Source organism: Mirounga angustirostris, unplaced genomic scaffold (genome assembly GCF_029215605.1).
Source record: "Mirounga angustirostris isolate CCGP_5_RB_7025 unplaced genomic scaffold, mMirAng1.0.hap1 SCAF_3, whole genome shotgun sequence".
NCBI classification, from domain to species: domain Eukaryota; kingdom Metazoa; phylum Chordata; class Mammalia; order Carnivora; family Phocidae; genus Mirounga; species Mirounga angustirostris.
The window spans coordinates 98,738,212-98,765,515 of record NW_026991711.1 but is presented as its reverse complement, the minus strand read 5'-3'; positions in this window follow the sequence as shown (position 1 = coordinate 98,765,515).

Below are 27,304 nucleotides of genomic sequence, written 5' to 3'. Positions count from 1 at the left end.
TCAAATCACGTTTCTCTGACAGCACAAGGAAAGCTTCTCTAATTGTGACAGTTCATGTTATTAGACTAGACCCACCCGGATAATGCAGGATACTCTCCCTACCTCAAGGTTCGTCACCTTAATCACATCTGCAATGCCTCTTCTGCAACATAAGGTAACATATTCATATTTTGGGGGACTAATATGTAGACATCCTTAGGAACTGTTATTCCACCTTCCACAGGAACATCTGGAAGAAACAGAGGGTCTAATTGAAAGGGTATAGAATAATGGAGGACTCCAAAAGAGGCAAGGTCATGATACATTTTGATATTTGAACAAACTTCACTGTATTTGAATCAGATCAATGGTATGGAGAATTTTTTCACAAGGACAGCAGGAAGCCTCTGACATACTTGAATGCATCAAGAGCAAGACCAAATCAGTCACATGTTGGAACTCTCTGACACTTAGAGAATGGATTGAGAGGGAGAAATCTAGAGGACAGAATTAAGAAATCTAGTTTGAAAGCTTAGAGTAAATTAAAGAGAGGACGATATGAAGAGGGAAAATGGTGTGGCAGAATAAAACGCAGGAGTCTGAATCTGAAAAGTTAGTTGGCTTGCATTAGTGGTTGTTTTGCATGAGGTGCTGCTTATTACATACTCAGGAATTCCGTGAGTTGATTTTTAAACTGTTGGCAATTTGAAATCAGCTCTGGTAGGAGTATTTACACCAGGACATTTGCTAACACTCTCTCAATCTGGTGTGCTCTCTTTTTCTCTTTCTCTCCCTCTTCCAGAGATAGATTCCCAGCAAGCTAATGATAGAGTGATACCGAAAAAGCCCCATCTTTTAAGCAGGAAAACTAATATTGGCTCAAGATAAAAAGAAGGTGGTATGCATGAGGAAGCAAGGTAGCAGAATTGCTAAACTGTTTTGATGCTTTTGCAGTCAGAGAAAAGTAGTATTACTGTTAGGATCCTATGAATAGAACATAGGTAAAATTTTATGTCACTAATAATTTTCAGTAGCTCAAACATGTCCTTATTACTAAAATATGATCCATTTGGATAATCACAAATAGAAATAAAAATACCTATGTAAAAACATGGTTGCTCATATGTAAACCTATACATACGCATACACGCGCACACACACACACACACAGGGTTAAGGAAACTTAAAAACTTCTCTTGCTCTTCCAACTTTCTATTGAGTTAAAAGACCAGAAAAGAGAGACAAATGGAGATTAAAATGTCACTGCTGTTGTAATGAGCTGATTGGAAAATAAGGCTTTAGATCTTTGGCCAGAGGAGTTAGCTCACTCTGCCCCTTAATTAGACCAAAACAACCACCTCATCTCATTGTAGGCAATGCTGGAAAACTATAGTCTTCTCCAACATGAGCAAAGCCTTCTGCCACGTGCAGAGCACTGGCCTGTCTTTGTTAGCAGCCTGGTTCTAAAAGACAAAGAGAAAAAAATATCAAAACACTCATGCTACGTTCCTTCCTTCAAAGCCAGCAAATCAGAGGAGAATCATTCCTCCTTCCCCAGAGCAACAGTAAGTAAAGGGGAGGAGAGGGACAGGGTGTGACTTTAGTGCAGTGGTTAAGTGATAGGTGGTCATGGGGGACCATCATGGAGAAAAGGGGGAATTTATATTACAGAAGGAAAAAATCCCAACAATACTATTATATTATTATTTTTATTTACTTTTAGGGATGACATTAATTTTTATATTAACATAGGAAGCTACATACTTGCTAGTAGTAATGATTCAACTGCATGGCACCTGAGAGAGACATGAGAAACCATATTCCCATAGCAGTGGTAAGAGTATGGCTTGATCCAAGTTTTTTTTTTTTTTTTTTTTAAAGATTTTATTTATTTATTTGAGAGAGAGAGAATGAGAGACAAAGAGCATGAGAGGGAGGAGGGTCAGAGGGAGAAGCAGACTCCCCGCAGAGCAGGGAGCCTGATGCGGGACTCGATCCCCGGACTCCAGGATCATGACCTGAGCCGAAGGCAGTCGCCCAACCAACTGAGCCACCCAGGCACCCTTGATCCAACTTTTGCAAAAGAAAAATAGTAGTATATTTTACAACCAAAAATACGCTTTTCCCCTTGCTTTAGCAATCATACTTAGAGTTTAATTCATATTTAAAAAGCAAATAAATATTAAAGGAAGGCACAATACTTGCAAGTTTATGTAATTGGGAGAGGGAAAGAACACATAGGCTATAAAAGATGAAAAATCTTCTATATAAAATATGATTTTGACCTTGAATAGCAATGCCATTTTTCAGCTCTGAATTTCTTTTATAACCTGGGTCCTGCTTACAGCCACTTTGCTGTTTTTCTTTCATCTGCAGGTCATTTCTCCACAAAGAATAATCAGTATTTCCAGGAACTACTCACATACTCAAAAATTCTGAAAAAAGGGTTCTGTCCTAGCATTGTCTTCTTGATAGCGTTTAGCAAGAAATAGTTACAAAATCAAATGAAAAAAAATGACTACAATAAGAGAAGATGTTTTAGTGTCAGATATCCTAGAGAACTTTGGATATCAATGTTATGTTTAATTTATGTAGTAGTCTAAACACTTACCCACTATGTTGTGATTGTGGCTGGTAAGTGCTATTCTTCAGAGCTAATTCATTTAGAATATGTTGAGAAAAATTTCTGTGGGCAGCAATAGCTGAGGAAAATTGAACTCTTGAACTTTTCTTTATCTCCTTTTTTTTAAATTATGTTAGTGACCATATAGTACATCATTAGTTTTTGATGTAGTGTTCCATCATACATTGTTTGTGTATAATACCCAGTGCTCCATGCAATATGTGCCCTCCTTAATACCCATCACCGGGCTAACCCATTCCCCCACCCCTCCCCTCTGAAACCCTCAGTTTGTTTCTTGGGGTCCATAGTCTCTTATGGTTTGTCTCTCCCTCTGATTTGCCCCCTTCATTTTTCCCTTCTTTCCTTCCTTCTCCTAATGTCCTCCATGCTATTCCTCATGTTCCACAAATAAGTGAAACCATATGATAAATGACTTTATCTGCTTGACTTATTTCACTTAGCATAATCTCCTCCAGTTCCACCCATGTTGTGGCAAAAGTTGAGTATTCATCCTTTCTGATGGCTGAGTAATATTCCATTGTATATATGGACCACATCTTCTTTATCCATTCTTCTGTTGAAGGGCATCTCAGCTCTTTCCACAGTTTGGCTATTGTGGACATTGCTGCTATGAACATTGGGGTGCATATGGCCCTTCTTTTCACTACATCTGTGTCTTTGGGGTAAATACCCAGCAGTGCAATTGCTGGGTCATAGGGTAGCTCTATTTTTAACTTTTTGAGGCACCTCCACACTGTTTTCCAAAGTGGCTGTACCAAATTGCATTCCCACCAATAGTGTAAGAGGGTTCCCCTTTCTCCACAACCTCTCCAACATTTGTTGTTTCTTGCCTTGTCAATTTTTGCCATTCTAACTGGTGTAAGGTGGTATCTCAATGTGGTTTTGGTTTAAATTTCCCTGATGGCTAAAGATGAACTCTTTAACTTTTTGTCAGAGAACTGCTCCACACCTCTTATATATTAACCAAGAGGAAGCTGATTAACTTGTTACATCCTGGATTTGTTTCAGGGAGGTTTGTGGTTGCACAGGACATCAGTCCAACTGCAGTGGTGCGCAGTGTGGCTGACACATACTAGTGCTCAGACAGGCCTCAGTCCCTCCTCAGAAGTCCTTCCTCACCTGGACTGCTCCCTTGCAGCCATACCACCTGAGTACCCCTCATTGTTTTGCCTGTCTGGCTAATCATCTGCTTCCTGATTCAGCAGCCATTGTTCCCAAAGAGAGTCCATCCTCATAAGAATAAATGACTTGAGAAAGATGAAGTCAGTGTGTGGCTTCTTCTTCAAAGAATGTGATAGATTTTGTGAAGATAATACCTTGGATACAAAAAAGGAGTAATTATTTCTGAAAGGATCTCCTTTTATCTTTAGTGATAGCATCCATATGTCAATAGAAGAAAGGAGCCTGGATCCTAGCACATGGGGAAGCTCACTTGTTCAATGCCACTTGACCTCCTAAGTTGAACTATAAAGGGGAGAATGAGATTTTTGTCTGTAGAACACTTCCAAGAATTGCATATTTTTCCATAGTCATACTTAATCTGACTTAAGCCTAATAAAATTAAACATTTCTAACTTTTAAAAAGTATGTAAGTCCCATGCTCTGAACATATAGCAAGCACATTTATAAATACTTGTGTTTTTTCCAAGGAATCAGATTACTTCTTATAAAGTCTTTCATTCTCAGGCCAGTATAGTAGGGTCAAGAATAGGTATCAGGGAAGATTAGCTATTAAAGAAAACTCTTCATTCTAGAGTCTAAATGATCTCTCCTGGTAGAATTCTTTTCTCCCCAACTCTCACATCGTATCAGGATCACCCTAATATTCTTTGCTGGGATATGAAATCATCTTTTGGAGCAGAGGAACATAAAATTATTTTTATAACATGTTGCTCCAAATCTTTGTCTCATTTTTTCTATTTTCCTTAAAATAAAAAATAAAACATGTATTTCACTTAGGCTTTATCAGAACAGCGGGATACATATACCTTGGCTGATAAACAATTATGTCACCCTCAATCATAGTATGGGAGGTTTTTCTATAGATATTCTACCTTGTGGGTTCATTTTCCCTATCTCAATGTGCATTTCTTAAGTTTTCCACTTCATACCTTATTTTCAGCTGAAGCAAAAATTGTTGTATACTGACTCAATCTTATTTTAACAAGCATGGTGGACCAGAGCATTAGGCCCATCTCATGATGGCCAATTACTAACTTTCCTTAAGAGTTTTCTTGAGCATCTCTTGAGCTAGATGTTAAGATGTTAGAACCAGGTGGTTCTGACCCAATGGTCTTTCTATTTATGCTCCAATATGTCAGCATTAGCTGTTCAGATTCCTAGAATGAGATCACGCGTCTGCATTGCTTCTTTACAGAAATGCAAAGGCCTGAGAAATGTGCTAAGAATGAAAATGCTTGCTTTGGTTTCCAATTATACCTTGTAAGATAAAGGACATTAATTTAAGACTTGTTATGCTTAGCTCCTTGGGGAAAGGGTGTGGAAAGAACTAATGTTTATTGATCCTGCATTATGTGTGAAACTCATTACATACGTTCAAAAAAAAAAAAAAAACTCAGGTTTGTTGAGTTATAATTTACATAAAGTGAAAGTCCATGACGAGGTTTGACACATATGTATAGTTACATAGCCACTACAACAATTGAGATAGACAACAAATATATATCAACCTCAAATTTTCCTTGTGCCCCTTTCTAGTTGACCTCCTATCCACACTTCCAATCACTGGCAACCACCCATCTGACTTGTACTTAATGTTTCTCCTTTTTGATGATGTCACAGAAAAGAAATTATACAGTATGTAGCCCTTTTGTCTGTCTTCTTTTACCATATATTCTAATTTAACTATTACTAATACCCTTTGATATATGTATTGTTATTTCCATTTTATAGAAAGGAAAATGAAGGCTTAGAGAATTTAAGTGACTTACCCTCTCTAAGCTAGGTTTTGATTTCATATCTAAAGAAGGTGATACTTTTAGGATAATGTTAATCAATAGCAATAGTGACTGAGTAACATCAGTGGGACAGAGCTTTGCAAGAAATTGTTTAAAATATAGTAGGAGTCCTACAAGAGTTAACTTCTTTTCCTGAAGCATGAAATTCAATTACTTCTTTGATCTGACGCTAACCTGTATCTCAACTTCATCTCCTATTAATTATGGGCCAGAGCCTGTCTTGAACTCTTTGTATCATTTAATCCTTTCAGCAATCGTTTGTAGTAGTTATTTCTATTATTCCCATTTTAGGGATGAGAAATCTGAATCCCAGAGAGATCAAGGGACTTACCTAAGATGACACAACTAGTAAGTAGGAGATAGGGAATCTGAAACCAAGCAGTGTGGGTCCTAATCCTCACCCTTGCCTCTAGGAGAGACAATGATAAGAGCTTAGAGATACAACTAGAGGGCAGACACTGTGTATGCATCCTCTTGTTTAGTCCTCATAGTAACTCTTTAATTTACTTGCTATTTTATACATGTAATGAAATGTCCGAGGAAAGATGAGTAGTAATTGGCACATACCAGGAGAATCTACCTCTAGAGATCAAACCAGTATATTGCTCAAGTTGAGATATGCCAATGTAGATATCTAAAAGTCTTTTCCAGCCCTGAAATTCACTGATTTTAAATGGGAGTTTCTGATTTCTGTAGCTGGTAGGGGGTAGACTCATATTGGTGACAAGTTTAGAAATGTCCTAAAGCCATACACAGAAATCCAAGGATCAGCATTTCTATCCCACTTCCGGGCATTATGGAAATTCTTCCTTATTCTTATCAGCTTCCCTGTAATCTTGCTTGAGCTGAGCTTAAACTGAGTGGATTTCAGCCTGTAGGAATATTCTAGCAGGCTGGAGGAGCCTCGTAAATTTTCATTCTCTAAGCAATGTTAGCATGAAGTCTTAGAACTCCTTCCCTCTGAGTATATGGCATCAGTCAGTAATTAGAAAGGTGAAGCCAGAAAACAGAATATTCACATTTCCAACAATTAAAATCACAGCAGTCTTTGTTTAACCATTTGAATTACAATCTAAACACCTATCATTAATTAGTTCAACACAATTCATAAATATTGGGTACCTCCAATAGATCATATACTGTTCTAGGCTTTGGCAATAAAAATAAGAGGCTGTTCTAGATCTCAAGGAACTATCATTTCAGGTGACAGAAACATCTAAGTAAATAAATTTACATTCTTGGTAACACATATACAGAGGAACATGAGAACTACCCTGAAGGAGAGAAAGTTCACTGTGATAGGATGCACAAAGCAGGAGAGAATGGGATTGAGGGAAGGGATCAGGAGTTTCTTCCCAGAAGAGCTGGCAAATGAGATGGATTTTTGAAGGCATGATGGGAAAACATACTGATTTTAAATATAGCTACACATAGAGATAAAGAGACAAAGTTCCAGAGAAAAAAATTAGGTGCACAGCACATACATCTTAGCTGTTATGGAGTTCATCTAACTGAGTGAATAACTAGACAACACTTAGGATACAAAAAGTCCTCCATGATCTGATGCCTGGCTACTTCTTCTTTTCTACAAGCTTTTCCCACTGTACCATGGGTAAACAACCATGCCCTGGTATGTCCCACATCAATGCCTCTTGACACATCATTCCCTCTGCTTGAATGACCTTTGCTGCTCACAGAAGGAAAAGACCCACACTCATCCTTAAGTTTGCAGAGCTTCGAGTACCTGGTCAAAGAAGACTTCTCTGATTTTCATTCCCCAAATAATTGATCATTCTTTCCCTTGTGACATCTCTGTTTCTAGTACATACTTTCACTGCATCAACTCTTCCCCAACATTATATAATTTTTAAAAATTGAATGCCTGTCTTCCTTACCATGCCATAAGCAACTTGGATGCTGGCACGGAATCTGAATTAACATTGCCAATGATGTGATGGAGTTGGCACATATAAGCTCAGGGGAACTGAGTGTTCATAAGAATTCTGTGAGCCATTTGCTTGAAATAATCTATGGTGGGAGTAGTTACACCATGGAAATTGGCAAACACTACAAGTTAGAACATTGTTTTGTTTGTTTGTTTTCCAGAGCTTTGGTTTACCAGATCTCAATAACCATATTTCCTAGGTTTTGCTCATTATGACAAACAGGAAGATGTTAAAAAATGTTTGTTGGATAAATAAAGCAAACAATATTAGAGCAGGTTCTAAAGTAACACATTCTAGTTTTAATGATTTAAGTTAAAGTTAGTGCAAAATATAATAATAATTAATAGAAAATTGCGTAGGGCGCCTGGGTGGCTCAGTTGGTTAAGCGACTGCCTTCAGCTCAGGTCATGATCCTGGAGTCCTGGGATCAAGTCCCACATCGGGCTCCCTGCTCAGCAGGGGGGTCTGCTTCTCCCTCTGACCCTCTTCCCTCTCTTGCTATCTGTCTCTCATTCTCTCGCTCTCAAATAAATAAATAAAATCTTAAAAAAAAAATAGAAAATTGCGTAGAGAAACCTCTCTGGGCTCTGTGAGTTCTGAGAAAGGACTCTAAATTTTCAGAGAGGATATAGAGTGGTAATTATAGAGGACATTGTGGTAGATAAAAATACTATTTAAGAATCAGTTTCCATATAATTAAAAAATATATATAATAATTCCTACCACACAGAATTTTGCATAGATAAAATATTGTATGTGAAAATGTTTTATAAAATATATAGCATATACACTGCAGTTGCTATTATAGGATGAAAAATGGTTGATGCAGGCTTTATATGTACATATGTTTATATGTATGTTAAGATGTTCTTTACTCCAGAAACAAAGGGTACATGCTATCTGAGAATGGGTAAATTTTATTGTTTCTGATGACCACATTCTCACCTATTTCTTAAAATTCTTCTTAAAATACAAAAGAGAAAACCAGAAAGTCAAATCTACATCCAAAGGCTCATCTAAATATCATCTAAATCAGATATGATGGTACTCAAGGTATAATTCATTCTGAGGCAAATTGTTCTCCAACTGTGAACCTGAGAAACCAAACAAGTTATGTGTTTCCAAAAAAAGTGGGGGGGAAGACGGGGGCAGGCATAGGATAGACACTTTCATCCCAAAAGGGAAAAAAAAAAAAAAAGGAATATGGAAAGGAGTAATGGGTCCTAAGTAAGTCCAAAACTTAAGAGGGTGAATAAAATTTAACTTTAAGCTTCTAGAACAATCCTCTTTGGCTTGATGCTCTGAATTCCAGGCCCACTGGGCTGACAGCCTCATCCCCCCACAGCTTGGTGGGAAGACTTCACAACCACATTCTCACTGGGCCTTGAGGTTCTGTGGGGCTGGCATCCTGCACCTGTGACTTTATGGCCTGAGATCACAGCACTGCAGCTGTCCTTTAAAACCTAGGTGGTGCTATGGTGAGCGTTGTGAATTGTGCAAGACTGTTGAATCACAGATCTGTACCTCGGAAACAAATAATGCAATATATGTTAAGAAAAAAAAAAGAAGAAGATAGCAGGAGGGGAAGAATGAAGGGGGGGAAATCGGAGGGGGAGATGAACCATGAGAGACGATGGACTCTGAAAAACAAACTGAGGGTTCTAGAGCGGAGGGGGGTGGGAGGATGGGTTAGCCTGGTGATGGGTATTTTTTTTTAAAGATTTATTTATTTATTTATTTGACAGAGAGAGACACAGCGAGAGAGGGAACACAAGCAGGGGGAATGGGAGAAAGAGAAGCAGGCTTCCCACTGAGCCCAATGCGGGACTTGATCCCAGGACCCTGGGAATCATGACCTGAGCCGAAGGCAGATGCTTGAGGACTGAGCCACCCAGGCACCCCTGGTGATGGGTATTAAAGAGGGCACGTTCTGCATGGAGCACTGGGTGTCGTGCACAAACAATGAATCATGGAACACTACATCAAAAACTAATGATGTAATGTATGGTGATTAACATAACAATAAAAATTTAAAAAAATAAATAAACCCTAGGTGGAGAGAGTCGTACACCCAGGACCTATGCACTCCAGGTAGATGTGTGTGGTAGCCCTGGTGAGCTCTGAATTACCTGTAAGGTCATTCTTCCATTGTCTTGAAGAATAATTCCTGGCCTCTACTGGGGTTTGTACATACTAATCTCTTTATCTAATGGTCTGGGCACACCCTGAGTGTTCTCACATTTTGCAATATGGATAGGCTAAAAATTTTCCAAATCTTTAAGTTCTGCTTCTTTTTTGCTTAACAATTCCAACTTTAAGTCTTTACTCTCTTCTAGTATTTTAGTATAAGCAGTCAGGAGCCAAGACTCTATTTCAAGATTTTACTTAGCAATTTCTTCAGCTAAATATCTAATTTTAGCCTTGCAAGTTCTACCTGCTATAAAACACTAGAACACAAATATAATTCAGCCAAGTTCTTTGCCACTTTGTAACATTGCTTTGCTTCAGTTTCCAATAACATATTCTTCCCTTCTGTCTGAAACCTTGTCAGAATGGCCCTTACCACCCATATTTCTACCTATATTTTGTTCATGATTATGGAAGTATTCTCTAAGAAGATGGAAGCTTTCTTTACAGTTCTTTTCTTTTCCTTCTGAACTCTCTCCAGAATCACCTTTAAAGGTCCATTCACAACAATGTAGGCTTTTTCTAGAATGCATCTCAAATGCCTCCAGCCTCTATCTATTATCCAGTTCTAAAGCAGTGCCACACTTTGAGACATTTGTTACAGCAACCTTCCACTTCTTGGTACCAATTTCTGACTTAGTCGGTTCAGGCTGTATAACAAAAATAACATAGACCAGATGGCTTAAACAACAAATATTCTTTCTCAAAGTTCCGGGAAGTCCAAGCTCAAAGTGCTGGCAGATTTGGTGTCTGGTGAGGGCCCACTCCTGGATCATAGATGACTGTCTATTTTCTGACTGTGTTCTCATGTAGAGAAGGGGAAAGGGAACACTCTGGGTATGATTTCATGAGGGCACGGATCCTATTGATAAGGGCTCCACCCTCACAACATAACCACCTCTCAAAGGTCCCACCTACAAATATCATCATGTTGGGTATTAGGTTTTAACATATGAGTTTTGCAGAGGGACACATTCAATCTATAGTAGTTTTTAGATCCTCTTTTTTGGGGGGGGGCGATTGCATTTGGGTATATTATTCCTACTAAGTTACATTTCTTCTAGAAAAAGTTTTGGAAATTGGCAATTGACACATTTCAATCTCTGATATTAAGCCACTTGTTACATTCATCAAGTAAAGAGGGGCACCTGGGTGGCTCAGTTGGTTAAGCATCTGCCTTCGGCTCACCTCATGATCCCAGAGTCCTGGAATCCAGCCCCACATGGGGCTCCCTGCTCATCAGCGGAGAGCCTGCTTCTCTCTCTCCCTCTCTCACTCTGCTGCTCCCCCTGCTTGTGCTCTGTCTCTCTCTCTGTCAAATAAATAAATAAAATCTTTAAAAATTAAAAAAAAATACAAACAGCGAGCAAAGAGAGGAGTTTGACCAGATGCAACTGGCTGGGAAGAAGCAGCCACTTCAGAAATGTTAACTGCCTTGTGCTGAAATTCATTATGACAGAGCTTGAGAAATAAATGTAAAGTAGTATTTAAATCCTCATCTCAAAACTGCAATCAGAAATAAATATGAAGCCAACAGCAGCAAATATTTAAATGACAACTTTATATCTCTTTAAATGCAATATAATGTCCTGGCTATGTTGTAATGACATCATTGAACAGAAATGCCTTGATCTGCAGTACCAAGATATTTTATAGTAACTTTTGTCAAGTAACATACCCAAAAAGCTCCACGCCCTTTAAGTAGACTCATATTCACCCATGATTTGGTGACAGGTTCTGCCTAAAAAATTGTAAGGTAGTGGTAAAGCATGGACTTTAGGGTCAAAGTCTGAAGATAGAAATTTGAATATTTCTTGTCTTATATTAGTTACTTAACATTTCCTGGGTTCATATTTAGTACCTTTAAAATGGGAATAATAGTATTCATCCTGAATATGTCTGAGAGTGAGATAATCAAATAAACTATATTACTTATAAGATATAAATTCAAAAAGATATATCATCCTCATCGTCACTACCAATCTTTTCTTCTTCATCACCATTCCATCATCATCATCATTATCATCACATGCATGCATGCATCTTCCAAATTCTCCATAATCCTCATGTATCATTTCTTAATAAGAAAATATATTTTCTTATTTTGTTTTTATAAGGCACATTAAATCTTGTATGATACTTTTTATTCTTCAAATCCCTTTCACAAATGCATCATCCCATTTTATCCTTAGGACAACCTTTTAAAAGTAGCCCTAAACTAGTTTTGTCCTGATTCATAGCTGAGGAGAGTAAAGGAATTAAAGTGGCTTTAAGTCACTCAGTTCTTCAAAGCCAGCTCTGGAAGCTGAGCCGAAGCCTACTAAATTAAAATTGTGTGTGTGTGTGTGTGTGTGTTCTACATTTTCCTTGGAAATCTTCATACTGATTACGAGAATTACTAGTATTCTATTTTCCTTTAGGTTTTGTAGATGAGAGATGAAGGTTAAGGAGTATGTGTGTGTGTGTGTGTGTGAGTATGTGTGTGTGTATAACCATACCACAGTTCCTTATATTTACATTTGGCTCTGGAAAAAGTCAGAGAAAGAAAACTCCTTAGAAGTAGAATACTGAGTTTATAGAATCTAAAGGCACCCATTTGAGTACAGAAGAAAAATAAGATTTATACTGACTGCTTCTGAGAGAACATGGGAATCAAATGGTCAATGAAGTGTAGCTGTTATCAAGACCAGTTTAACTTCTCTTTTTATTTTATTGTCACATTTACAGATTTAGGGCATTCAGAGCCATGCGTAAACACATTATGCAAAAGTAAGTAATTAAGTGGATGGTGACTATAGTAGCATTTTATGTTAACTGCATCCTTAAAGTAAATGTTACCATAGCCCAGCTTTTCTTGAGAATAATTTCAGTGATTTCAATTAGCTCATTTCAGTAATTTCTCACGATGCACCCCACATGATGGAATGGAAAAAACAGAGTGAGAACCAGTGGACTTCAGCTTGAAAACACCCCTGAGCTTTCTGGTTGTAAGAAGCAGGAGAAACCACCCTTCGCCCCTGTCATTTCTACCACGTAGGGTCCCTATAATGATCAAATGAGACAGCATTGGTGAAATACACTAATCCAAAAGCATAAACCAGTTCCTTTACAAGGAAAATTAAAATACAGATTAGAAGCAAAAAGGATCTATGAGCAAAATCATTAAAATTAAAAGCTAGTTTAGTAAGGATTTAAAGAAATTTAATGATATAATATAAAAACTGAATTAAAGCATCTAAAAGTAAACAAGATATGAAAAGACCCTTAACTCAGTTATTGGAAGTGTAAAATTGCATCCAAGCTAAAATGGTAAAAACAAAGTTAATTGAAAAGGGGAAGGTGCTTAAACAGAAAAAGCTAAACACCAATGATAGAACATGCTGAAACAACAGCAAAAATAAGTATTCCAGAAGGAAAGTCTGTACCCACCCCCCAAAAAAAACTCATAAAGTACAAAGGCAATTATTTTTGTTCTTTCATTTATTCAACAATATGGACAAAAAGCAGGTGTGACAAGAGTGAGTGAAAGCAGTTTGCCTGCTCTCGTGGAGCTTACCTTAGAGAGACAGGAAACAGATATTAAATAGCTAAACACATACACATGTGCCACTTAAAATACCCCCATCTTCTCTCTTTTCCAGGCATTGCTGTACGACCAGCTGGGTGGAGGTTGGTACCAGCTGCTCTCAGGTGCAAAGTGGCAGCACCTCGTACTTGCACATGCATGAGCCCAGTGCGGGACAGCGTGTGCCTGTGGGGCCATCCTTGACCAATGGTGGTCTGGTGCTGAGGTGGCATTTCCAAGAGCTGTCACACTAAGCTTCTCAGCAGCCCTCCTGGGAACAAGACCCTCCTCAAGTGATGGCTAACCTGATACTTTAGCATTATCTTGACTCTTTCCTATCGTTTTTGAATCTCTCTTCTCTCACTCACTTTATGGATAAGAATCATCAGTGTTCAAAGAGGTTATATAATTTACTGAAGTTCACCCTGTTTGTAAGGGAAAACAATACTTGTCTTAAATGCCTTGCTTCAGAACTTGAGCCCCTTAAATTTGTTTTTCTTCTTCTATCTGCCCCTAAATAGGCTTTCCTTTCTCCCTCCCCTCCAATAACTTCAAGACATTTGTGCCCCTTCTGATGTGAAGATATCAGTAGTGATTGCTTGTAAACTTGTCAAGTATATTCATATGGGAAAATATTACTCCAGAGGGCAGAAGTATAATCCAAAGGAGCTGATCTCTAGTGGTAGAATTCCAGGCATCTTTATGCCTGAAATTGGTCAAGTCTTTCCTTCCCTCAAATTCATAATCACAGTATGTAAATGGCCACTCAGGTAGTTCCACACAGGCACCTAAAAAGCCTCCCTGGTAATAAAAATTAAGAATAATAGTCACTCCCATCTTGGGTTGGTTTCAAGTACATCGATAGAACAACTTATAGAACTGTCATATTTTAGGGAAAATTGCAGAAAGCAGTGTTTCCAGTCATTTGCTAACTGAGCCAGAAATTATAATGGCATGCCAAATTAGACTGAGCTGTAAAAGGAAGATATTCACATTATTCTTCTCTGCTCTCACAATATGCATCAGAAACTGAAAAGCCAGTAATTTTTTTTTTTGGTCTTACTAAATTTTTTTCAGGTCTTTTCCACTCTAGGAGATATATTTTTGCTTCATTTATTTTCCCTTGTATCCAATCACCTTGCAGCTGCAGTAACTTGGTGACCCTCTAGAGAAAGTGGGATTGGACTCCTTTCTGGTCACTGAATGATTGAAAGAAATATACAGCTCAACACTTTACCCACACCTTGTCCCTCCCCCTATCGTATTTGTGAGTCCTATGTGTTTTATAAAGTTCTTAAAAATTGAGAGCATGCTGCTCATTTGGCAGAGGTGATGGAAATAGGGCATGTTTGGTTTGTTTGTTTGTTTCCTCTGAAGTTTCTCCTTGACAAAGTTGCTGTCTGGTCTGATGTGAGAAACCCTGTCTCTCACTATAGAGGCGTCCTTCTGCCTGTTATTATGTACGTTGCTGGCAGCTCTGGCCATGACTATGTCCTCCTGCCTCCTGCTGGGACGATGACACCCAAGTGACCTACACTGATGTTTAATAGCTCCTTATAATTAATTAAATGCTTACACATCAGTGACTGCGCAAATATTATGTGGATTCCTCAAGAGAACACATGCCAGAAGACCGGGATTATCTTACTGTTCTAGAAAGTGGTGAAGCCAGTGGAAAACTCAGCTTGACTGTTTGGGCCACTGTCGCCAAGCCATGTTCTGCATGTTTGAGCTACTTTGTGCATGAGCCTCTAAGACTTCTGAGACCGAAAACTCTCTCTCTACCTATTTAGCATGCACGCTGCTAGTTTCACTGAACTATCTTGTGGGCTACCCACTTTATTGTTATCTTCTTTTGGAGTATTTTAATGGATTTTAGAAGACTGTTAAATCTCTGCTTTGTAAAGCCTTATTCCTATCCTCAAATTATCTTAATTCATTACCTTCTTGCTATGATAGTTTAATTGAGTGTAGGATATAAAGCTAATTTATTTCACATTTTTGCTCTTAATAGTTTTCACTTTCTTTATTGAAAAAGTAATTACTGAATTCTAATACAATAACTGGAAATTACTTTTTCCAATAACACATTATCATGTCACCATCTGCAGAAAATACTTTGAAGTACCCCCAACTTTGGGTTACTGGAAATGAGCTTAAAATTGTTAATGCAGGAAAGTTGCTAATTGGTTATCTCAAAGCTGGCCTCTTTATTTATTTATTTTGAAATTACACACTGCCCATATTCATTGAGAGAAAAATGATAAAATATAGAAAAGAAAAAGTAAATATAATCCCAATACTCAGATATAAGTACTATTGGCATTTGCTTGAAAGTCTTTAGTATATGTTTCTAGGTACATATAAACAGATATACATGCATAAATGCATTTAATAGTGTGCTAACATTCTTTTATTCGTATGTACTCTAATTATTAAATTGAGCTGTACAGAAGTGCCATTTTCCTAAGTCATAGATCATCAATTACCAATTATTTCAATATGGTTCAACATAATATAGCAATTTACATATTTTAAAATATTTTATTTATTTTTGAGTTTTCAATATCTTGAGAAATGCAATTTGCACATGATCCAGTGTTTATCTAAACCTATGTAAGTAAATTATATTTGCACCCTTGCCTAATAATTTCTTTAGGATCAGTTCTCCATAGTTGAACTGGTGGGCATGGGACATTTCTAATGGATGTGATATATATATTTCCAAATTTCCCTTAAACTTATTTAAGCTTAAGCAATGTATGAGATTGCTCATATCCTCAGCAACATTATTATTCTTTTATTGGCAATCTTTTTTTATTTTTTATTTTTGTAAGAGAGAGAGAATCTTAAGAAACTTAATCTTAGGGGCTCCTGGATGGCTCAGGGGGTTAAGGTACTGCCTTCAGCTCAGGTCATGATCCCAGGGTCATGGGATTGAGCTCCATGGGCTCCCTGCTTCCCCGGGAGTCTGCTTCTCTCTCTCCCACTGCCCCTCCCCCTCTTTGTGCTCTCTCTCTCTCTCTGTCTCTCTCTCTCTCTCTCCCCCTCTCAAATAAATATATAAAATCTTTAAAAAACAAAAACAAAAACACTTAATCTGCTGCAGGGCTCGATCTCATGACCCTGAGTTTATGACCCAAGCCAAAATCAAGAGTTGGATGCATAACTGACTGAGCCACCAAGGTACCTCTTTTACTGGCAATCTTATAGATAGAGACAACAAAAATCTATTCATTTTGCATTTCTTTGACTTACTAATCAGAAGAGTTCACCGTTTATCCTAATAATTTTTTCACCATACCCAACCCTTTAAATTTTTTTTGAATGGTATCTTTCCACAGGCTGCCATGGATCCATGCTCTTTGTTCCATTAGCAAAGCATTTCCAGGCATGGTCATCCCTAAGGATAAGAAAGTGGACTAAGCAGGTGCCATGGGACAGTGAGATAAACTGTGGGGGCAAGAAGGGGTTCATCACTGTAAGTTTGGTAAATCAGCTGTGGTTTGAGTGTCACTAAAAGTCAACCAGCCCACAATATAGATTTCACCGGGCTCTTTTCTAAAAGCCCCTTGGAGACTTTCTGGAATCAGGATCTTCATCACGTTAAGACATCAAGACATCTGGGTTAAGAGCCACCAGATACAAATATTTGGGAATAATTTATCTGAACAACCTGGAAGCATTCATGATCCTCTACCCAAAGTAAGGACACTCTCTTTTATGAGAATAACAGAGGAGTACATTTTTGCCCAACTAAGAGCCTTATAAACTTTAGAGGGAAGAAGGACAAAGGAGAGTAAAGGTAATTGTAGACTGAGCAACATGAGAAAGAGCTGGTATGTTGGGATTTACTCCCCTGATCTCATCCACAGATCAACCTCTCACTCCCTCTCGCATGGTCCAGACAGTAACCAAGAACAGGAGGTAAGTGAGCAATTGTAGAATTGTTGACCTTGTTACTCAGTGAGGTCCAGTGATCAGTGGCATGGCATCACCTAGAAGCTTGTGAGTGATTCAGAATGGACATGTCCCCAACCTGCAGATTCAGAATAACCTGCATTTTAATAAGATCCCCAGGGCATTCTTCTGCATCTTAAAGTGTGAGAAGCCCTAATTTTGGAGATAAGTCTTTCAGAACCTGGTGGTAGGTGAGATATGGGAAGTGAGAGAGACCATGGGAAAGGAAACCATTGAATTTCAGTCTTCCTGACAAGTAAAGGTATTATTGAATGCCCCAGTGACTGGAGATGAGAGGTGAGCTAATGGTTCGAGGTGGTGTGATGAACAGCAAGAGAGCCTGTGGTCCTGACTCTTTGTGATGCAGGATTCTGGAGATGGGCAAGTGCCCAAGGGGTGAATTAGTTTTCTTAGAGGTATTGAGAAATGCTTACATAATTTTGTTGATATCATTAAATGAACGGATGCATTTCAAGTGCTTACATGATGCCTGGCACATGGCATGCCGAGAACCGACTTTACCTATCATTATCATTATTATCATTGTCGGTATCTTTGTTGTTTGTCAAGTAACTGGATTATTAAAGGAAACTATACATACTGAAGAACAATATGGTGCTGATAAGGGCGTGGTTTGATTATATAGGCCACCTTGGTTACTAAAGCAAGAAAAAAGGAGAAGAAAAAAGAAAAGAAAAAGTTGTCACTTTTAAAAAGCTCAGCAACTGAATATCCCCACATCAGCACTTAGTGGATATGCTTGCAATTAAAACCATGGTGTGGAATTCCTGATTACTCAGCTTTTGCAAATTGAACGGATAATAAATAACACAGGAAGGAAAATGGTTACTTCTTCAAAGATGTATAGAAACAAACATCTAATTTTCATGTTGTGCTTGTTTAATTAGGTAATTTACTGTAACATATTTATCAGACAAGAGTATAGATAAGAGGAGGCTCTTTTTCTCCTTGTATCATTTTATGAGTATTAATTTATACAGCACAAAGGGACTTGCTGATTCTCACATAATGATGCTGGTGATTGAAATGTATAGACAAAAGACACAAGCATGAGTATAGACTATAAAAGGACGAAAAAGGAGGGGAGAAAAAATGCATTCAAGAAAAATGAAGAATACAGAAAATGAGTGAAAACACTATTTTAGTATAGCAGCCAGTTTATGTCCTCAGAGTAAAGAAACCTAGACTCAAGTATGAGGTCACACCAAACCACAAAGAAGTCTGGCGTATGTAATCTAGCCACTCTGGGATTCCTTTACTCCATCCTTGAATAGGGAACCTGAGGTCTGGTCACCTTAGAAGCAGTGGAGAACTCCAACATTATCCTGTCTTGTTTGGGGTCAAGGCGACTTTAATCTGCCTCATCCACTGAACCAGCTCTGTGAATGTGATCAAATTGACACCTTTTCATATTAACAAACAAGTGAAGACTAGACTCCAAAAAGAGTAAATAGTGCTAGTAGTATTTTCTGGAAAGCTGTTAGAAGGCTGCCGCTGGAGAGGAAGAGTACAGCTTTGGGGGTCCCCCATTTTTGCTCTTTGGCATCTCTGAGTTTTTACTTTTTACTTGGACTTCCAAATGAGAGTTTGTTTGAAAATAGATTTCCTCTGGGAAAAAAAAATTTGAAAACTACAGTATGTATTTCAGTGTCTTATGTGAGAAAATACCCCGGGTCTTCAACTCTCCTGAACATGCCTGTTATCCATCCTCATTGAGGAGAAGCGGATGATGAAGATGACTAAATGGGCATTACAGCTTTGGTTAATGACCAATGAACATGATCAACAAAAAATAAAGGACAGTTAGTAGTCAAATGGAGGAAAACACTGAAAACTTGCTATAACATTCAAATACACGTATGTGGCAAGTATATATACTATAAAATGCAAAAGGTTTAAATATTATAACTATTATTCAGAAAGCTAGAAAACAATTCCTCTGATAAAATGTTAAACTCTGGCTATCTAAACACATCATTGAATTAATATTTTTCACTTTTCATCTAGCATTTGATGACACTCAGTCATGTCTTCAAGTTATTATGCCTCTGTTGATTTCTTAATGAGCTATATGTGTCATCAAAAGAAATCAACAATTTTAAATTGACATATCTTATTTCCCTGACATTTTGAATTAATTGGTAATTGAGATCTATTCTTGGTTTATATTTTGTTTCCATTAGATACTATAAAAGAAGAGCTATGATTATAAGTTGTGAACAAATAAACCAATCAAATCTTTAGGATGTTGCTTCAGTATGAGAATACAATGCATGGAGCACCGTTTGAACTTGGTGTATATTAGCAATAACACAGGGCTTATAATGGTGAGATGGCCAATAAATAAGGCATCCCTCAGCACTGTGCCCACTTTAAAAAGTTATGCATGATCACATTAATTAGGAAATCACCAAATTTCCCATTACAGTTGTCATCAATACACAAAATCAGATGTTTCCCAAAGAGAAGTAGGTAAACCTATTGTGCAAAAAAGAGTTAACATAGCAGGCTTGTATCTGCTTAGGCATACTTGTAAGTTTGGCTCTTGGCTGTCACCTGGGAACATGGATTTTGAGAGGGTTATTCCTGATAAAAATGGCTCACTGTATCTACAGTGTTTCTGTAAACAATATGCTTATGCTGAACACCTACTTCCTTTCTGGGTGTCTGGAATTTTGGTAGATGCTATGCAGAGGGTGCCTATATGACCAGCCCCCAGGACTATTAAGTTATCCATGACGGGTCATTCCAGTCTTTGTCTAGCTGTGGTTTTTGGTCCAGTCCCTGAGCCACCACCAATCCATGCATCCTTAACAATGCACAATGCTCAGAAAACTTGTCATTTCAATCACACACCACAGACATTTGGCTCTAATGAGACAGAGTTCATAGACACGACCACTTTCACACAGATTTCACAGAACTAAGCAGTTCAGGGAAAGGAAAGGTTTTCTGTCCATTGTTGTTGCTTGTCTGTGTCCCCCATGATCCAAAAATAATAATAGGCTGAGAAGCTAAGAGACAGCAGTGAGTGGCAGGTTGGTGGAGGCATTAGGGAAGTGAAGGCCTGGAGAAGAAACCTTCAGTCACTTGTCAAAATGATGTGGACAAGTTCTGTATCCAAATTAATGGGTAACCATGTGTCTTTGTCAATAATTGGGAAGTCTGTTTCTCTACTATGGTAATCAACCCCCAAACAAAAGGTTATGATTTCAGGTATTGCCTCCTTTTCTAGTAATTCCATGTCATTGGATGAGAGACAAAAGAAACATATCTTAGAATAGGACATATAGATCAATCACTGCTTTATTGGGCTTTATTTATAAACACATTTTCAGTCCTAAGTCAAAATTACAGTTTCTAATTACTTTTTTATTGGTATCATTAAACATTGTTTGGCCTCAGAATGATGAAATGGATTAATTATATGTCAAAGAATGAAAGTGTAAGTTCTAAGTACATTGCCTGAGGCATATATCACTACTAATAATCTCGAGTTGCATAGTAGACATTCATATTTGTGTTCCTATGTTTCTGTCAGAATATTTTATATACCATTCAGTGACCTATCTTTTACTGGCCTGGTATTGATTTGAAAATTAAATATATATATATAATATTTATAAAAATTATATTTATATATTATATTATTATATATTATAATTATATATCATATATATACACATATATATATATTACAAATTGTCCCAGTGTTGTTGGATTTAATGAAAATTGGATTCAAATTTGTTAAAATATAGAGCTTTTTTTCTCTTGGATAAAGAAACCTTCATCAAGAATTCAGAGTGCACCACTAAAAGCATGATAAGGAATTGTGGCTTCAGTGTGACTGAAGTCCTTTGCTCCTACATTAATTTTAGTATAGTGACCTTTTCTAAATTTGCAAGTGTACCATTATATGTCCATTGCAGCATTTTAGATACATACCTCAATATGAGCATTTTGCCCCCTGAATTTAGGAAAAATATTTTGACAATTATAAATGTAAATGTCTCTTTCCTGTGTACAAGCGATAGATTTCTTTATGACTACTTATAATCCAGCAGTTTGGCCAACCTGATTTAAGTTGGAATACTTTGGCCAGCTAAAAGACTTATTTCAATGCATAACTAATGGACCTGAGTCTCAGGGAGGTTACCTTCTGAATGCTAAGAACCCTTCTCTTGGCTAGTTGCTGTAGTGGTGGCAGGAATAGGCAAAGCCTCAGCTGCCTTGGTCATAGAACCTTATTTAATGAGATACAAAGCTAACCAATCCAGATACCTAAAAGCATAAAACAGAGTTAGAAACTAAAAGCAAGTCAAGATTAGTTTTCTGTGACCGCCCCCCCCCCAAGTATGCCCATCAGAACACCAAACTAGCAACAGAGTCCAGAGCTTCCCTACTTCCTTAATTAATTTTAGCTTTCATGATCAATGTCCCACCAGGAAGCAGTAGCCTCCAACCTCCTTCTAGAGGTTCCAAGGCCAGAGAGCTGTTTCTGAGTCCACTAGCTGGTGTTTACTGGTAAAGTTCTCCTTTCTTGGGTCCTGGCCTCTCTCTGGCCCTAATTATCTTCTGAAGCAGGCAGTGTCGTGCCAAAAACTTAGGGACTTGGGCATCAGAGTTTCTGGGTTTCAATATCAGTTCTACTCTTTTCCCCCTGGGTGATCTTGGGCAAGTTACTAAGCTATTCTGAGCCTCAGTTCTATTTTTAAAATGAGAGTCGGGGACATTACCAGGTAATGTTGGGAGATTCAAAAGATTACCTATCCCAAAAAGTAAGAAAGGAGTCAATAAATAAACAAATAAATAAATACATAAAAAAGGGTGGTAGTATTTCAAAGGGACATACATAGGAACCAACCTGAACAACTCCCAAAAACTGAAGCTAGAACAACATGAGCAACAGAATAACATCGCACTAGATTACAATCCAAACTATAAAATAAGTATACATGACTTCATGCTGATATAAACAAATGTTGAATAAATAAATAGGTGGGAGAAAAGTGGCAAATTATCTTTACAGGAGGATTCCACACAACAACATAGGTAAATATTGTTCCCTCCAGGAAGTGCAGCGTAATTCCCATGCCTCACTCCTTCTTGCGTGAGGCCTGGACTTAATGTCTCTCATCCAAAAAAATATAGTAGAAGGGGAAGGGGAGTGCTTTTATAGTGAAAAATGCAGGCAGATACTACTATAACCAAAATGATCAAAATTAAAATCACCAGTATAAGTCATGTTGATATCATGTACCCCCTGATATAAGGTGAAGAAGAGAGCCCTTCCCCTTTGTGACATTCTTCCCTCTGAAGTTGTAACCTAAGCTAATCAGAAGAAAACATCAGACAAACCCAAATTTAGTATATAAAACATCTGACCGTATTCTCAATCTGTCAGTCGTGAAAGACAAAGCAGAACTAAGATATTGTCATAGACCAGGAGAAGCTAAGGAGACATGATGACAAATGCAGTGTGGTATTCTGGATGGATCCTGGAACAGAAAAAAAAAAAATAATTAGTGAACAACTAATGAAACATGAATGAAGTCTGAAATTTAATGTACCAACGTTGTTGTCTTAGTTTTGACAAATGTATTAAAAATGTTAACATTAGGTGGGGTGCCTGGGTGGTGCAGTTGGTTAAGTGTCCAAATCTTGGTTTTGGCTCGGGTCATGATCTCAGGGTCGTGAGACTGGACTCTGAGTCGGGCTCCTTGCTCAGCGTGGAATCTGCTTGAGATTCTCCCTCCCTCTCCCTCTGCCCCTCCCACTCATGCTCTCTTTCTTTTAAATAAATACATTTTTAAAAATAAAATGTTAACATTAGGAAAATTTGGTGGTTGTTATACAGGAAATCTCTGGACAATGTTTACAACTTTTCTGTAAATCCAAAATTATTCCAAAATAATATGTTTATTAAAGTAGGAGAAAAAAGAGGAGGAGGAGGAAGAGGAGGAGAGGAAGGGGAAAGAGGGCAAGAAGGAGAAGGAGAAGGGGCATCAGAAAAAAAGTCAGTTGTTTTATTCTCCTTTCTTCTTACCCACATTGAAAATAAGCATTCTCTGGTCGCCAAGTACAGACTGTGTGGCTGCATTAACATAAGGGTCAGTACCAAGAAAAGCTACATGGTGGTGTTGGAAGTCAGGATGGCTGTTACCCTTGAAGGGGCCATAGTGACCAGGCATGGGCCTGAGGAGACTACCAGCGTTCTGGAAGTTTCTTGTTTCTCGCTCTGGGTGCCAGTTACATGGATGTGCTCACTTTGTGAAAAACCATCTAACTGGACAATTAGGATTTGTTCATGACACTTGAATTCTTAAAGTTTATATTAAAAAAAAATAAATGCCAGAAGGGAATAAAGAGTCCAGGTTTAGAGTTCACTTAAGAATTGGGCCATCTATCACCTCTAAGTTTCAGTGTGTATTCTACTAACTGCATTAAAACTAACTCCAACCTCTTTTTAGAGTGATCTATAACAGCATGTACATGCTGCCCTTCAAATGCTGGGAGCAAGCAGAATTCGCAGTGGGGCTGACTCATGCCCGGGGCCATACCGTAACTCTCTGGGAGCTGACCATCCATTCTGATCACTTCACAGAGCAGGAGAGCCCAGGATTGAGACAAGACCCACTCACGGACAATAAAGACACGGTTCTTAATAACTTTGTGCGAAGTTTACCTGCCTGGATCCCTGTGTTCTCTTTCAAGCCTCAGTTATTTTTAAAATTCTTTATCTCCAGCTGGGAAAAATAAAAGTTATTTCCCCCTTTAGAGCAATTCATTTGGAGAATGGAGTCCTCATTTTTTCACATAACTTGATGCTTTCCGAGGTTTGTCCGTAAGCAGTGGCAGGAACTAGAAATATTGCTATGGCACAGGGAAAAATATGCAGGTAGAGCAGGCTCTCCCATAAGAAATACCTATTAAGTAGCTTTAAGATAAACTGGAAAAAAGAAGCAGAAAAAAAAAGTTTGGGGGGGGCAGGAGGAGTGAATGAAGAGTCAGCAAATGAACAGGTTTCCATTTGAAATTTAAATTGGCAGCTAACACTATTTGAATCATTCTGCATTTAATATAATTTGAATGGGGTAGATGATAATGTTGCATTTTGAAGAGGCAAAGCAAAACGTTGAATATGAAGAATGTACAAACCTCTGTTATTCTGCTTTGCTCAATTTGACACACTTCCCTTCACTACGCTTAGGAGAAAATGAGCTGTACGTACTTTAGTTGTTTATCCCTCATCGGCACAATGCACAAATGATGTAAATGGAAGATTCAAACCACAAGCTATGTGGCTGTCAACTATTAAGTGAAATTATTGAAACAAGGGGCAAAAAGGAAACCTTGAACTTGTGATAGACTGAAAGGGAAATAGCTACAATGTGGACATTAGACTGGGTTTAAGAGATAGTCATTAATAATAAAGTGATCGTCCTAGTAAGGGTTAATCAGGTAGGAATGCTGTGAAGAAAGGAAAAGTTCATCAATACCAGAAATATGTAAAATTACTTTTTATAGGTCCGCGAGAATGCACTTCATTTCACTCAACCATTGATTTCGTACATTTATTTCAGTTAACATTTTGAATACACACATCTCAAAAATACAAACCCTTCCAGGGGCGCCTGGGTGGCTCAGTCATTAAGCATCTGCCTTCAGCTCAGGTCATGATCCCTGGGTCCTGGGATCGAGCCCCACATCAGGTTCCCTGCTCAGCCAGGAGCCTGCTTCTCCCTGTCCCACTCCCCCTGCTTGTGTTCCCTCTCTCACTGTGTCTCTCTCTGTCAAATAAGTAAAATCTTAAAAAAAAAAAAAAAAATACAAACCCTTCCCATGCAAGGAATTAAAATTAGGATGGAAGATAAGTCAGAGAACAAAGGGATGAAAGCCAAAGCATTTTATGAGCAAGACATTCCGACAGGCAAACGGAGCACACAGTCTTAGACACGTGCTCTGCATTTCATTGTCTCACATATTAGGGAAGGGAACTGATAGTTATCGGTCCTCTAGGGAGAATAGACCCTTGCCTGTATTATCACATTTTATCCTCATGACACTCAGAAGCATGTGCTACTCTTTCAGGTTTATCCGTGAAATAACTGAAGCTTGGAAGAGTGAGTAACTTTAGGCCTATTAGAATTGAACCCTGGCCTTCTGTGAGCCTGAAAGCTATTGCTTTTGTACAGTACTTTGTGGACCCTCCATTTTCCTTAGTGACTACCAGTGAATACGCAGGTATTAGAAAAATACCTCAGGGGAATTGTAATACTTATTGGGAGCATGAGGAACAAAATGGGGATGCGTTTAATTTTATCCTTTTCTGAACTGGCCTTGTGATGGGACAGAAGATAAAGAAAACAAACATGTGATTTATGACACTAAGGGGTGTGATCCTACAAGAGTGAGCAAGAAGTCTGGTTGGGACCCCGACTCTCTCCCTCAGGGGCATCACTATGATGCAAAGAGAAGCAAAACTTGAAGTCTTCCTGCTTGCAGTTTGGTGTCTAACTCTATGCAACTATTTCTTTGTATGAATTTGCACACAACCTCTATGTTTCAGTTTGTTAATTTACAAACTGGGAGAGAGCATGTGCACCATTGGGGTCCATTGTGAGTATGAAAGAAGGTGATACGTGTAAAGAATTGAATATAGTACCTGCACTGCATTAGCTGTTATTCCTTCCTCATTTTGTATACTTGCTCTTCAATCGAATGAAGGAAACTGACAGCAAGGCCTGGGTTTATTGGCACCGCCTATGGCAAAGAAATATACAGAAGCCTACAGATCCAATTGTTCAGGATCATGTGGATCAAACATAGAGATGTTTGTTCTCTTTTATTCTTTTTCCAGATTCTTGGATTCATGTACATAAATTTACTTGTTGCTTAAGGACCGAAGACAGAAATGTTCAAAGTGGAGTTGTTTATTCATGTGGATCCAGTTCACCAGTTTCCAAATTTCTACTTTGCTGTGAGAATGAGATCTTGGTAGGAGTTGTCTCTCAATATCCACAGTTCACTCAATTTCCCTCATTCTGGGTATTAAAACCATGTTGGACATAGAAAGGCAAATAAGCTCAATAATCGGTCCAGTATTACTCACTTTTCATTTAAGGTGTCAGCCTGGAGAAGACAAATATTTTATATAAATTCAACAAGAAGTAAAAGAATATAAATTATCAAGTAACCGATATCTTAAATACATAAGCTGAGAATATAATCAGGCATGAGGGTTCCAGGAAGGATGTTTTCCCAGTTGTGCATAATTTAAAAGGAGAGACAAGTATAAATATAGGTAATAAGGGACGAAAGTATTTAAACTTTTAAAATATTTAAATGCAGTTTGATTACATCCCAAAACAACTTTTTTGCCCTGTCATCCGGCATGACTAAATATAGCCTTGTGTTCCAGTAGATCAAAGATGGATGTACTCAGCGGATAATTAGCCTCTTGTATTAAAAATAAAAATTATAAATATCACCTCATTAGTGGGATTGTATCCTATTACCTGCCCTCTTCATGATCTGCAGTAACCAATGGCACATTTAGAAATCAGATGTCCAGAATGGGATATCCAAGGCTGGGTCAGTAATGAAAAGTGGTGGCTCTTGGATTTTCGGTCAGTGAGCTCTGTGAGGAAATAAGTGAAATGAAAAGAACTTGGCGTTGGGGGATTTGCTAGTAATCTTTTTTTTTTAACTTCGTATATTCTTCTTAACTTTCCTTGCATATGAAACCATTGTGTTCTCACCAAGGAGATAATGACGAGTATTTGATTCTTAATTGTTTTCTTTCAGGTGAGTCCATATTTTTATCAAAGGCAAATGGTAATGCCATAACCCAACTATTCTAAGGATCACCTATGACTAGGTTCAGATGTGCAGACATTAACATAAATATTCAAAGTCTGATAGTTCTTAACCATTGAGGAATTTAACGTTTCCCCAGATTTTCCAGGAATCATCAAGAATATGTCCAGTCAGTATGTTGTTCATCTCCCAGTCTTTCCCTGAG